The sequence below is a fragment of the Protopterus annectens genome, chromosome 12.part0 (genome assembly GCF_019279795.1).
Source record: "Protopterus annectens isolate FY-2018-M chromosome 12.part0, PAN1.0, whole genome shotgun sequence".
Classification (NCBI taxonomy): domain Eukaryota; kingdom Metazoa; phylum Chordata; order Ceratodontiformes; family Protopteridae; genus Protopterus; species Protopterus annectens.
Window position 1 is genome coordinate 1081178818 of NC_056746.1, and position 15113 is coordinate 1081193930.

Sequence of the window (15113 nt, forward strand, 5' to 3'; positions counted from 1 at the left end):
ACTGCCCAAAGCCCGCCCAGCACTTTGCTCGTGACATTTATTTTGAAAAGTGCTTTGAATAAACATGGGAAGCCCATCTTCAGAAAGATGAGTATGCTAAACGTAATTACTTCAGTACAAAGCCTTTTCTCCCTTATTTGCTGGTACCAGGATTTCCGATTTGCAGTGATCAAAAGCTTTGATAAATTACATCTTAGACTAAATAATTTGGCAGAACATGTACTTACAAATGCTGTACCGATCCAAACAGATTTACCTGTTCAAATGAACACAGAATATGCTGCATTTATACAAAAGTATTACACTATTATGCTGAGAATTACAATTCTTTAAAGGAGAGGGGTGCGAACACATAGTATGCTCCACGTATAAAAACCATTACACAGACTTAAAATTCCTATTCTGTAATGGTGCGGGGTGCGACCTTTCTGGGAGGTCTTTTTTATTACATTTATTGTCCCACTGCCTCAGAATATTGCTTGTTGCTTTATCTCCACAAAAATGTTTAAAGGAAGCTGGGGGTTAGGGTTACCACCTGTCCCACTTTGCGAGGGACAGTCCCTCTTTGGGCAGTTGTGTCCTGATAAAAAATTGTAAAAATGGTAAATGTCCTGAGATTTTAGGACAAAATTATTTCCTACTTATGTAATAGCTGCATGAAACAGATATTCCGTATCTAAAATACCTAAATGCTATAAGAAACAGAATAAGCAACTAAAATGCTACAAAAATAAGTTTTTATTTAGGCAAAAAGGTTAAGTTCTAACCTTTGTACTGACCGTGGGTGTGTTTCGGCCTGTAAAATCTGATGTTTGTACCAAAAATGTCCCACTTTGGCCATTTGAAAAGGTGGCAACCCTATGGGGTGCGGGGGGGCTTGCCCCCTGCAAAAGCAATTACTGCACAACATTATACCAAAGAAAGGTGGGGAGTCCACGGGTTATGGGTCTGGAGTCATAGCTGGCCTTAGGCATAGGCCAACTAGGCGGCTGCCTAGGGCGCCGCTCTAGCAGGGGCACTTTTACAGTATTTATTTGGTGAAGGTAGACCAGGATGTGGGCACCAGGTGGTGAGATAGGGGGCGCCGTGGAGCCCTTTTGCCTAGGGCACCAGTTGATCTAAGGCCGCTCCTGTCCGGAGTGCAAAACGGGAACTTGTGGGTACTGCGTACATACTGCCCTTCCGACCCGCTTCTTACCCTACAACACAGTAATGTGGTTAAGACGAAGTACAAAGTGACAAAGCAAGTCAGGACATGCGGTGGTTTCGACTATGCACTTACAAATATAGAAAATAAGGATAACTTTATTTAATCTCTGTTTTACATATTGTATACCAAAAGCCGTGGTACCTGTAATTAACGATAACATAAAAAAGCATGAAGCCTGGGTTATAAATATTCACCGTAACACTGTATAATCTGCATGGCTTGTCACTCTGCCTTATCAATCATGCAGGCCCCGCCCATTCCTGCTTGAAAATCGCGGTGGGGTAATGTTCTAATAGAAAGAAAGCCGGTTAAAAGTGTATTTTTTATTTATCCGTCCAACCTCACGAGTCTCCTATTGCCAAGTACAGCATGAAACAAAATCCCAAACGCTGAATTTATATTACGCTTTAAAACGAATAATTCACTTTGTAAGCAACTCCCAATTGAGACGAATTTCATCAGGTTCCAAGTATACAACCGCTAGCTACTTAAATAAGGGTTGCCGGATGTTTAATGTGGTTGCGCCTGGTGGGCAGTACTGTGTTATTTGGGGATTGCCATCCGTAATATGGCAGAAAAGCTCATCCAGTCTTATACACGCCCCAACAGCTGAGTTGTTACTGCAGGACGCTTAGAGGGCGTAGTGACAAAATTAGTCGCATATTGCTTGAGTACGCTGTGTTCCACGTTTTTTTTAGAGTGCTTAGGCCCCGGAAGTTAGTTTTTTACCTGGATTTTTAAACCATTGTAAGTTCGGAAGTTATTTTTCTTGTTATAATATATAAGGTGCGTAGGCTTAACTATTGCTTTATTGGTTTTCGTTTCGTAATTTCACTTTATGTTTAGGCCTGTTTCTTTCATAGATAGGTTTGCTGTCTGAGAATATTATACTGGGGTCAGTCTTATTAATGACAGACGTCACTGTTCTATGCATATCATATACGAAAACGTATATTTCATGCCTGGATCCAATACGTGTGAAGGGTTTTTATTATCATAGATTTAACGAGACCATTCGATAGTTTCTTTATTCTTATTTAATTGCTTAAAATGTTAACTTCTGGGTGATAGTCTCTTTCACTAAGTTACTTGTTAAACAGTACTGAGTTACTTGTTAAACAGTACTGTGTAATGAAAAATAAAGTAACTTGTCTATTTTGGCTAATGTTACAGCTGAGCTGACCCACCTGTCTTGCTGTCTTATTTTGCTTTTTAACATTTTCCGCTGTTCCTCCTGTCTCTTGTGTGTTTTTTTTTTGTGTGTGCACCCTTCTGCTACACATTACCTTCCCTTATATCTGTAGTAATATGCACTTTCAACAGCCCTCCTTAATCATTGCATCCATCTTTTTACGTATCCTCTTCACCTACATCATAATTGATTTTCTACCTTTGTTTTCTTGCCTCTTCCTTTCTTGTACCTAATTTTCTAACACTACACATTCTCCTGGTTTCAAGTTATAATTACTGATGTTTGTTTATATAAACTGACGTACAATGTATGTAAGCATAAATGTACCTATATTTTTGGTAATCTATTTTCTTTTTCCAAGTCTTTTGGGTTTCTAACACCATGATGGGACTGGACCCCATTCTTAAGTCAAAGTACAATTAAAGTTCATGAAATTAGTATTGTTTCAATCTGGCTGACATCAAAAAAGTGCTGTTTGCAGCACCCACAATGTGCCCAGTAATGACTCCTCCTGCAGTTCGTATGGAGTAACGTGTATATACGATTGTAGATTATTTTTTTATAAGACCTGTTGCTCCTATTATTGGAATTGTCTGGGTATCTTTTTTCCACATTGCACTCATTTCTGCTCACAAATCCTGATATTTTATGACTTTGTGTCTCACTGTACGCAAGACAGTAGTGATTTCTATGGTCAGTGCTACTTTTCATAGAGCACTGTATCTGGTTTTCTCACATCTATCTTTTGAACTGCGGTAATGGGTTATCCCATGTGATGTAGACCATCGTTTTCTATGATGTTTTGTGGCTGTTTCCAGTGTTTTTCAGCCACTTCAATACCATAATGTTTGCACAATCCCCAGTGCAACAATCTTGCCACATTATTATGCCTTTCAGTATACAGTACTTCTGCCATTAGTATGTTGCAACCAACAACGAGGTGTGCAACTGTTTCCAATTTTGTTTTAGAAAACCTACATTTATCTGTTTCTCACACATGTTCAGTGGACTTTGTAAACCGTGTATGTAGCCCACTATCTTGGGCCACCAATATTAACCTGTCATGTTTTGGTTTGAATTTGTCTCTCCTTAACCATTCCTGCATTTGATCCTGATCAACATGAGGTTCTTCCAGGAGTTTTTTATACTTTCGGCTATCTGCATTTTCCACATTTCTTGCCTTCTCATCTGATCCTTCACCTTATATTCTTTTGTTTTTGGCACATTCAGTTGCTGACTGATTTTTTATCTACTTCTGGTTTGATTTCCATTCCTGCTTGATGCTGATATGCTTCTTCTACACTAAGCAGGGAAGTCATCATAGATTTATTCTTCTCATGTTTCAAAACTTTCACTATGTTTGGGTCTTGTGAGGTTAGCAGATGTGTGCAGTCCCACAATTACAGATCTATACATATAATCAGTTTCAAGGAAGCCCATACTTCCTTCGGAATGGGGATTATGTAGTTTTGGTATGTACTTATTTTTATAAATCATTTGATGAGCATGAAGCATCCTTGTTTTCCTGTCTAATGTATCCCAACATCTTTTGGGGGGCAATCAGTCACTCCTCCAAAACTGTAAGTTAGGACAGGAAGAACAATTTGGTTTATAGCTTGAATTTTGTCCCTAGATATCAATGCTGTTTTCAGAATTAAGTCTTCCAAAGTATTTCTTACTAGGTTTTATTCGCATTTGTTCATGTTTTGTTGATCCTTCATCAATTCCTAAATATTTATACGCTCCCTCTTGCTCAAGTTCTTTATCACATTCGTGTCCCAAACTGATGTTTTCTTGGTGCTGAAGCTTTCCTGCTTTAAAGGTGGCTTTCACACATTTATCAAGGCCAAATGGCATTCTTATATCATCTAAAAAAGTTTGACTACTTGCAGTTGTGCTTAGGGTTCCTCATCTGATGAGGTGTACATATACAGTTTTAAATTGCCGGCAAAGAGAAGATAAGTCTTTACACTTTGTTTTCTAGGTGCCAAATTATAGCCATGTCCTAATCTGTTAAATAGCTTAATGGGTTAAGGGGCAAGACAGAAATGCAGCAGTGAAAGGGAGTCACCATGGAATATCCCCCTTTGAATTTTTATCCCTGGAATAATAATTTGTCCTTTAGAGTGGCTTAATTGCAAAGTGGTTTGCCACTGTTTCATGATCACTGTAATGTACTCTGTTAGTGTAGGGTGTATCTTATACATTTTTAAACACTCTTTTATCCATGAATGTGGGATACTGTTAAATGCTTTTTTACAGTCAATCTATGCTATACTTAGCTTCTTACCCTTTTTACAGTTCTCCATTATGACTTTATTTAACAACAAATGATCCTTTGTTGCATGTGACTTTCATTTATTGTCCTTTTTTCTATTGCTATAATTGAGTTTTCTTTTAAATGACTATAAACTCTGTTGGCATCAATTCCAGTGTAGAGTTTATACGTCATTGGAAGGCAAGTTATTGCCCTACAATTTTTAGGGTAGCTTGCAAGTTCTCTCAAGAAGGAACATTGTTTTTCCTGTTGTTAACCAGGCTGGTGTCTGTTCAGGGTGCGCATATAAATAGTTCTTACGCATGGCTAAATCTTTGTGCAAATATGTTAATACTTTTAACCAGAAGTTTAAGTACTGCATCTGGGCCTGGGGTTTTCCAATAGGAGGCTTTTCTTAACTTTGTTTCAATCTCTCTGCTGTTACTTCATCTAATTTCATATCCTGTACCGTTAAACTTTTTAGTCTTTCTTTTACTACTGCTATCCATTTAGCGGGTTTGTGTCAGAAGAACGAAGAGCCATTATATCGAATGTGTCTTCGAACTGTAAATGTCGAAAATGCAAAATGAAGCGAGTTTTAAGTGAATTCTTTCCCTGGGAAAGGTGTCGCGTGGCCACTTCCGTCACTTTGCCATTTTTGGCACTGTAGTGCGATCTCAGAGTTGGTATATTTAAGTAGGGGGGGTGGGCGGCGATGCCCCCCACTTAAAATAGTGTTTTAGTGTGTTTTTTGGGAACAGCGAATGTTTTCCCTGGGAAAAAAATTTGCCGTTCTGGCTGTTTGCTCTTTTTTTGTTTTCATTCTTTTGTGGTCAATATAACAGCGTTCGATCTTTTGATCGTTCGCTGTTATAACATAGACCTTTATAGATGCTAACATCTTTATGTTCCACAGAATCATCATAAATACTTCTCCAAAATGTATCTTTTTTTTTTTTTTTTTTCTCCATTTTTTGGTGGTCTTTCAATTCCTTTTACCTTGTTTCCCAATTCTCTATAAAACATTTTTGGGTTATCAATAAATTACTTTTTTTGTACTTTTCCTTTATAAAGTTTTTCTGCCTGTGCTGATATTTTTAGGTTGTTTGCAATAGTGCATGATAAATCCTGATCCGTTATAATACTGCACATTGATTTTTATCACGTCTGTCTTTGAGTGTTTTTGTTGATCTGTTCCCTCTTCTAACAGTGACACTTCTTATTTTAATTGCTTTATAGTTTTCTCTGTTTGATGCTTCCATGATGGTGTTCATTTTTTCCCTTTCCTTTCTCTTACTACCCTATGTTCATGTGGTATAATTTTATCTGTTATTAATTTAGCTGTGCAGTAATATTTCCTGTTTACTTCTGTTATATCGTATGGCTCTCTATGGACAGTCCTAATTACTGTGTTCATTTGTTAATAGGTTGGTACTGGGCTATTAGCCCTAGGGCCTATACAAGCCTAGCCATAATTCCCTGGATAATTCTTCCCACGATATTTACTTCCCTGAACCCCTGTCTAGCAGGCGACAGGAAATTCACCCCAGGGATCATGTCAATCTCCCATCCAATCGTCAAGGTCCCTTTTGAAGAGCGCCAAGGAGGCGCTCTACTTGACATGTATGGGCAGTCTGTTCCAGAGTATGGAGAGTCTCTGGGTCAGCAGCCTATCCCTCCAGCATGTTTTGTTCATTGTGATGACAAGGTTTAGATCCCTGGAGCGTGTGGCTCTGAGGGATTGGGATTTCTTTAAATGGAGCATGTCCAACAGCTCAGGGTTGACATGGCCTTGTATGTTAAGCAGAGATCGCCTCTGAGTAGACGATATGCCACAGAGTATAGCTGGAGTTTTTTTAGATGGTCAGCATGGGACATCTGCTTTAGGCCTGTGATTCTTTTAGTGAGGTATTTCTGCGGCCTTTCCAGCTGTTGCAGATGTCTTGTGAAGTACATACCAAATGGGGCATTGTACACTCTAATGGGTCTAATGAGGGATGAGTACAGTGGGACAATGACCTCCTTTTTTCTGGATGAAAAGCCCTTAGTGATGAGGTGTGCCACATAGAAGGATTTCCTGACTTTTGTGGCGATGTGGTTATCGAAGGTGAGACCACTGCCCACCTGTGTCCCTAAGTCTCTCATCACACTTTTGGTGTTTGGTGTACTGTCACCTATGTGGTAATTCATGGGTACATGTTTTTTCTCAAAGGGGATAACTATACATTTCTTGGCATTAAGCTTGAGCCCATGGCTCTGGCACCAAGAATCTGTTTCTGTAAGGCCCTTTTGTAGAATATCCACATCATTTTTCCTCCCTTTTTGTTTACAAGCTATGGTAGTCTACCCACATAGTTTGACATGCTGCAACAGTGATCTAATGTTTCTTCAAGACCCTTTTGTAGAATGTCTACATTATTTGGGGATTCAGTAATGGTTCCCAGTTTGCAGTCATCTGTGAACTTTGTTAGCCAGAGTCCCTTAGTGTGTTGGCCTGTATTTCCGAGAAGTAGATGCCAAATAAGAGCGGTCCCAGGACTGAGCCCTGAGGTACTCCACTTGTCACTTGTCTGGAGCTGGATTTGGAGTCGGCTACTTTTACAGTCTGGGTTCTGTCAGTAAACCAGTTGGCAACCCATTGAGTGACGTAGGGATTTATGCCCAGCTTAGTAAGTTTATCTATGATTCCAGAGTGGGGAGTGGTGTCGAAAGGCCTTGGCGAGGTCCAGATAGGCTGTGTGGACCGCCTTACCCTCATTCACAGCTCTGGAAACTGATTTGAAGAAGTCAGTCAGGTTCAGGAGACAAGATCGACCCTTCACGAACCCAAACTGGGTGGGGTCCAGTGTTTTAAGGTTGCCTGTGTATTTGTTTATAAGTTCCATGATAATGCGTTCCATGCCCTTGCAGATCAGGCTCGTCAGACTGCTGGGACAGTAGTTCCCGGCATCCAAGGTGGATCCCCCCTTGTGGAGTGGGATAACTGTAGCTGTGCGCCACTCAGTGGGCACGAAGTCTGAGGTGAGGCTATGATTAAACATGACACTTAGGTGAGGTGCCAGTTCATGTAGTACACAGCCCGGGATCTCGTCTGGTCCCATGGATGCTATATTCTTAGTTTTGGAGAGTGCGGTTTCTACCTGTGTGGCCGTGATTACCTGAGTTTGGCAATCTTTTGGTATTGATATGGGCCCTTTAGGAGGTGAGAGGGGGGTGAAGTTGGCAGTAATTCGATCTGCCAGGATATTGACAATATCCTTGGGATCAGTATATTTAATACCATTCTGTTTTAGCTCGGAGCAGATCTGAGCATTGCCATTTAGATTCTTGACATAACTATAGAATGCCTTGTGGTTGTCTTTGGAATCTTTGGCAATTTTATTTTCGTAACTAACGTTTTGGGTTTTATTGACCTATTTCTTTCATTGATCTTAATATATCTATCTCTGTTAAATCAAGCAAGTCTTCTCTTGGCTCATTTTCTTCTAAACTGAGGGTACAATTTTTGTTCTCCATTTCCTGTGGGCATGCTATAGAAAGTTCTATAGCATGTTCCTGTGGCACATTACTTTCAGTTTCATCCTTTGTCATCCATTGCTCTGTCATGTGGGAGCTCACTGGATTGTCAGTCCTCACCATTGACTGTGTCAGAGTTGCCACAGTTTCCAGTTCCTTCCCTTGCTGTCCAGCTTCGAGTGAAAGTTTATGCTGTTTTCTGTGAAAGGCTCCAAAATGTCCTCGTATGGCAACTGGGCCTGTTGCTTCTCGTTCCACTGGTTTCTCCTTCGTTTGGATGTTCATTGCTCTAGTTATGGTGTTTTCTGAGTTAGATTTTCTACACTGAATCCTTCACTTCGCAGGTACTCCATAACCTCAGTTTCTATTTATTTACCTTCTCTATTACTGATTATCTTTTCTGCTTTTCCTCTGTCTACTTACTTTTTGAATTGTAAAGTTTTCCATGTCTGGATTCCTTTGCTTGTATTTCTCTTCATATATCTACTCTGTATGTTTTCTACTCTGTCATTGCATGAAATTCCTTTTTACCTATTTGATATTCAATTATAAATATTGTTTTTATTTTACTGATGTAGAGTTTTTCTCTCACAGGCCCCCTAGTGAAAAGGGGCTAGCAGCTCAGTTGAATTGTTGCACTTAATAAAACGAAAAGTAAATTTAAATACTGAGAGCACTCGCTTTTCAGATAATACATGTACTCTTACTTCGTCTGTTATTAAAGTAATTTCATTTTTAAAAGTGATTTCAATTTGGGATTTTTTTTTTATTTATTCTTTTTTTTTTTGACATTTGTTGATCGAGATAATCTGTCTAGGCTGTAAAAGACACATTTTCAGCAAGTGCTCGTGGAGAAAAGTGCCATTACTCAGTAGGCAGTTTTTTTGTTAGCAGGTTTACAAGTCCGTATCTTAGTATTCTTAAACAGACAAGATAACCTGGTTGCACACATTGTTAGTATGTGCAAGGGGAGGTAGGATTTCCTACATTCTGAGATATGCAGGTACATTTTTCAGACATATGTTATGAGATATGTAGATACAATTTTCACACATGTACATAAGCAAGTTCAACTTTCGCAAGCACATTGTGGGGCAATCAAGAGGAAATGAGTATTTACAAGCTCATGAATTGGAAGCTGTATGGCAGAATGTAAGAGCTGATACTAGAAAGATGACAGGTAGGAAGGTTCAGATTGTGTGTTTCAGTAAGATGACTGGGAGCACTTGCATAGTCATGGAAGTAATGAAAAAGAGAAGGACCTTGAAGTTTGGTTTTGATTCGATTACTGGAATGTTTGCAGGTTAGCTTTTCCTTAGTAATGATATTGCTTTGGAGTATAGGGATTTGCCAAATGAGTTGATTTTTTTTGTGCTGGTGTCTGTAGGTTTGTACTGTTGCATTAAGGTAGCTGTGAATGGATCTTTATTGCATTGGTGAATTGGAGAGTCAGACAGTTTTATTTCTGAGTATTTGATGAGCTTGGGATGTTCTACCCACTACTTGCATAAGGTTGCACAGTGGTAGGTTCTTGAGGGTTAGAGCATTGGTAGTTCTGTTTTGTTAACTGACTGGATGAGCTTGTTTAGTTGGTGTTTGGAGATGAGTAAATATGGGGGAGGCATATGTTAGAGTAGGTAGAAGGTTAGTAGTGGCTTTACAGCTAAAGTCCGCTGAGAATTTTTTTGAATCTATACAAGTGGCCAAGTTTCTGATGAGTCTTTTTAATGGTATATTGGATGTTTATGCTCAGTGCTAGTAGTCTTAGCAAGAAACTGCACCCCCTGGAAGTTCTCCTCACACTGTAGAAAGCTGATATCTGTGCAGTTACTGAAACGTGGTTCAAGGCCACAGAAAGCGCTCTGGCAGTGCATGGCTGTAATGCCTTTTGTACATTCTGACCACCTACTGAACATGAAAGAGAGGATATGCACAAAGCTGGTCAAAGAATGTGATATGCTTAAGCTACTCCATGTCCAATTATCCACGGGGAAAAATTCATTACCATATTCTTGCTAGATAAAGATCCCCCCACCATGAACCTGGAAACCCATGCATCATACCTGAAGTTAGTAGAATCACTCGCCATCAACTCAGTACTGTACTAATGGGTGATTTTTAACTATCTCTCCATTAATTGGGAGACATACATGACCAATGATATGCAGGCCCAAAGATTTGTTGACTTTGTAAAGTCAAATGCCATGGAGCAGCTGGTCTGCAATCCCACTAGGTGAACAAATATCCTAGATGTGATACTGATAAATATGGGAGAATACTGCATTCCTGTGTGATGTCCTAACCAGTAGGATTGGGTTTATGTTAAATGCTCAGACATTGCATCGAACGCCTCTTCAGCGACATGTAAACACTGACTGCACTAAACCGAGAACGTTCAAAACAACGATTTCTTTCCCTGGGGTGAAAAATCGCTTGCACCAAAAACACAGATACACAATTTAAAACATAACTAACTAGGGCACCTCCAGACGTGGGGTCCCCTACACCCCCCTAATGAAATATACCAACTCCAAGATCGCATTACAGTGGGGTAAAGGACAATGTCATGGCTCAGGCCAAGCGATATTATCCCTTCCCCGCTGGGAAAAAAAATCGCTGACCTGAGCCTTCGCTATTTAAGATTTCAGTCTATATGTGTCGGTGAAATGGCATTCGCTGTAATGCCGTTTTGCCAATCTAATGTAGACCCGTAAGGTCAGATCACAAAGCGGTCTCCCTTGAAATAAAGGTGAAACTAATCCTCCCACCCCAAAAACTTTAAGAACTTCTCTATGGTAAATTACCCTCTGTTAAGGGAAGGCATAGCTAGTTTCCAAGCTGCCCCAAATCCAGAAACTGATGCAGTGGCATACACAAAAGCACTGTATGACCATATAAGCAACTGCATAGAAATGGCACTACCAGACTGAAATAACCCCAGGTCAAACTACAAAAATAAACCACCCTGGTATTAATAGGTTGTACAATTTAAAGAAAGCATATCCTGTTGAGTATGAGGGAATGTGCACAACAGAGCAAAAAGTCCCTCCGTCTAAATCATAAAGCATTTTCCGGTTATGTCCTCAGTCTTGAGGACCACACCCTATAATGTGCAGAATTAGTTGTAGATGGCATCCTACAAGTGGCACAGCAGATAGTGTTGTTGTCTTGTAGCAAGGGGTTCCCTGGTTCGATTCTTGGCAGGGGTGCCTTCTGTGCAGAGTTTTTGTCCTTCCTGTGTTTGTGTGGGTTTTCTTTGAAAACCTTGGTTTCTTCTGACATTTGAAAGACATACTGTAGGTAGATTGGATACTCAAATTGGCTCTAGGTGTGTGTGTGGTGTGGAAGAACTACCGAGGCAGGGCTAGCCACCCATTGGTGTAAACCTTGACTATAGATGATTGTCAGTGTTTAAGTGAAACCCTAACCCCACATGCATAAATGGGGAAAAAGGGGTTGTGAGTGGATGTATGGATGGCATGGCATCACCTATACTCAGCTGGAAGATATAGCAAATCTGCTTGCCATCAAATTTGGCTCAAATTTCCCCTCCACATCTCTCCCAGTTCTCCCTCACAAAATACTTTCCACCACCAATTATCACCAAAGAATAGGTTGTCACTGCCCTCTCTAAGGCTAAAAATAGTGCTTCACTGGGGCCTGACGGTATACCAGGTTGCCTCTTAAGCAGCTTAAATTGGGACTTATCAGGCCCATTATGATCTTTATTTAGCCAAAACCTCCGGACTGGCTTAATTCTGATAGAGTGGAGAAAAGCAACAGTCATCCCCCTGCATAAAAGGGGACCATCTACTAACTCGAGAAATTACAGACCCATAAGTTTGACTAGGCCATGGAAAGAATAATCATGGACCTGATAAATAATGACATAGGAAACCTCCAAACAATAGACCCAACTGAATTTTGCTTTGTCAAGGGCAGGTAATGTCTACTGAATCTGGATTTCTTTGAGAAAGTCACTAAAGCCATGGATGAAGATAAAACAGTATATACCACCACCTGCCTTGATATGACCAAGGCATTTGAGAGAATACCCCACTTGGGTATTATAAACTCGCAAAGCTGGACACAAATCCCTTTGTCAGATGAGGGATACCCAGTTGGCTCATGGACAAGACGTGTCATTAAAGTTGGTGAATTCATATCCATCAAGAAGCCATTTGCTAGTGGTGTGCCACAGGGTTCAGTGGCTGGGACCACCCCTGTTCGTGATATACTTCTCTGAAATCAAGGCTAATGTGGAAGGCCTCTGGATGACAAAGCTTTAAACGCAAAAAAGCGTATAGTCATTCCCTTCGGGAAAAACAAGGTAACCCCAAGCTACCATATAGGTGGCAACCCACTAAGCACAGAAGAGGTTATCAGGGACCTGGGGACCCAGGTTGACATTGGCCTCTCGTTTGACGCTCACGTTGCTAAAGTGGTTCGAAAGACCTTCTACATTGCCCACCTGATCATGAAGGGATTCACATCCAGATCAAGTGAGGTCATTGTTCCCCTGTACTCTTCACTTATCAGACCAATGATCGAGTACAATGCCCCATTCGGGATGTATCTCACACGACACCTGCAGCAATTGGAGAGACCCCAAAAGTTCCTCACCAAAAGGATAAAGGGACTCCAAAACCTGTCATATGCTGCCAGACTGAAGAAACTCCAACTCTATTCAGTTGCATACCGTCTGCTCAGAGGTGACCTGTGCCTGACATACAAGGCCATGACCAACCCGGAATTAATGGACATGCTCCACCTCAAAAAATCCAAATCCACCAAAACCACTAGAGCAAGAGACTTAAACCTTAGCACGGATATAAATAGGACATGCTGGAGGGATAGATTTATCGCCCAGAGACTCCCCATGCTGTGGAATAAAATCCCGGTCCATGTGAGGCAGAGCACCTCGCTGGCTCTGTTCAAGAGAAATCTTGACCGGTGGATGGGAGAAATCATCTCTGTGTCACTACTGGACAGAGGCACAACAAACTAATGGGCACTAACATAAGGGGTGGCGTAAGCCACATAACCTTGGGCTAGGCTTATAAATGCCCTAGGGCAGTTAGCCTAGTATAAACCTATGAACAACTGCAGGCTGGGGGCAGTCATTAAATCCCCCAGTGAAGTAGATATCCTTCAGGAGGGCCTAGATCAGACAAATTATTGGTGCCAGAACCATGGCCTAAAACTATAAAATGCATTATTGTACCCTTTGGAAAGTCAAATACCCCTGCAAACTACAACATCCCTAATAGTAGACTTGCATCTAGGTACACAGTACGGTGAACTGTGATCGCCATATGTCTACAGTGGTGAGGAAGTCCTCTTATGTGGCACAACTTGTAAGTAAATTATTGCATCCAGATTTAAGTAAATTATAGTCTCGCTGTACTTTGCCCTCATTAGACCACTAATCGAGTACAGTGTGCCATTTGGCATGTGCTTGACTAGGCACATACAGCAGCTGGAGCAACCTCAGACATTCCTCGCAAAGAAAATACAGGGTGTAAACAACATGTCCTATGTGAGTGGACTAAAAGCTCGATCCGTTTACTCTGTCTCCTACCGACTATTAAGGGGTGACCTATGCCTGACCTACTAGGCACTCACAAATCCAGCCCTGATGGAACTGCTACACATCTGCAAGTCAGTCAGCACAAGGGTTACTCAATCTAGGGATCTAAACTTAGCAACTCAAACAAAAATGATGGAGAAACGTGTGTGTCAGAGATTGCCCCTTCTTTGGAAAAGGCTTCCTGTTCACATTAAGCAGAGTTTTTCTTGGCTCCATAAAGCCAGCAGTAGTGCCTTACACTGGAAATAATGTCATGCGTATGCATCTGAGGCTATACAAGTTAATTTCTGTGTACTTTGGGGTATACATTTTAATATTTAGGCCACCGCCCACTTTAGAAAGCAGGCTAAAAATATACAATACTTAATACTCATTATGGTCCAATTAAGAGAGTCTTAACTGGACTGTAAACTCCACAAAAGAGTTTTTTCCATCATGACTCTTAAAGATAGGCTGCAGTTCTCCACTCCAAAAATAAAAATAATTACCTTTTTCCCCTTTATTCTTAAGAATAATGCTTCCAGAGTTCAGTTTTATGTTCTGATACATGGACTCAAAAGTGTGGCTCCAAGAAAAATAACCAAGCATGAAGTAGATGCAGATGTTGCTCTGATGAATATCTTTAAGTTGTATTTTGCCAAAGATCGTGCCATTAATTGTTGCATTGGACACATCTGAACTCCTGAAGCATAACATAGCTATGCAGATCTTACCTTTCAAGAACAAGCAGAGTATGGTTATATTTACTTCACATGTTACTGTAGTCAACATATTGTTAAACCTACTGTTTAGAGTTACAAAACCTTCTAGTCTGAAACTTGTAGTGCTCATGGAATTTATACTGTACTATTGCATTTTGACAGCTAATCTGTGTGTTAGTTTACAGTTAATCAGTTCTGTACTACGTGTTACAGGTGTGTGTGTGTGTGTGTGTGTGTGTGTGTGTGTGTATATATATATATATATATATATATATATATATATATGTGTGTGTGTATATATATATATATATATATATATATATATATATATATATATATATATATATATCTATATCTCGTGTGTGTGTATGTACACTCACCGTTAGTATAGCATTCATTCACATTTCTTTATTCTTTGAGGCTTAACATGTGTCTGGGTGTTTGATAGAATGCTACTATTACAATAAACCCAACTAACCAATCAAAAAATGCCTTGTAACAACTAGTACAAATCAGTAAAAACTGCAAAAAATCAGTATTTGTGTTGTAATCATAAACGATACTATAGAAGCAGTTTGTTTTTATTCTGCACTCTCTTCTAATTCTGCTGATGTTCCTAAAATTCACTACCAAACAAACTAATGTGA

The 15113-nt window shown here is 40.1% G+C and overlaps 1 protein-coding gene across 1 annotated transcript in view; it reads left to right on the plus strand.

Moving 5' to 3' along the window:
• Positions 1–1823: 1823 nt before the first annotated feature.
• The window catches only part of EIF6 (eukaryotic translation initiation factor 6), a gene marked incomplete in the record, with an annotated part of 690546 nt that continues 677256 nt past the window's right edge, over positions 1824–15113 (plus strand). The window contains 1 exon segment of the mRNA XM_044090094.1: positions 1824–1957.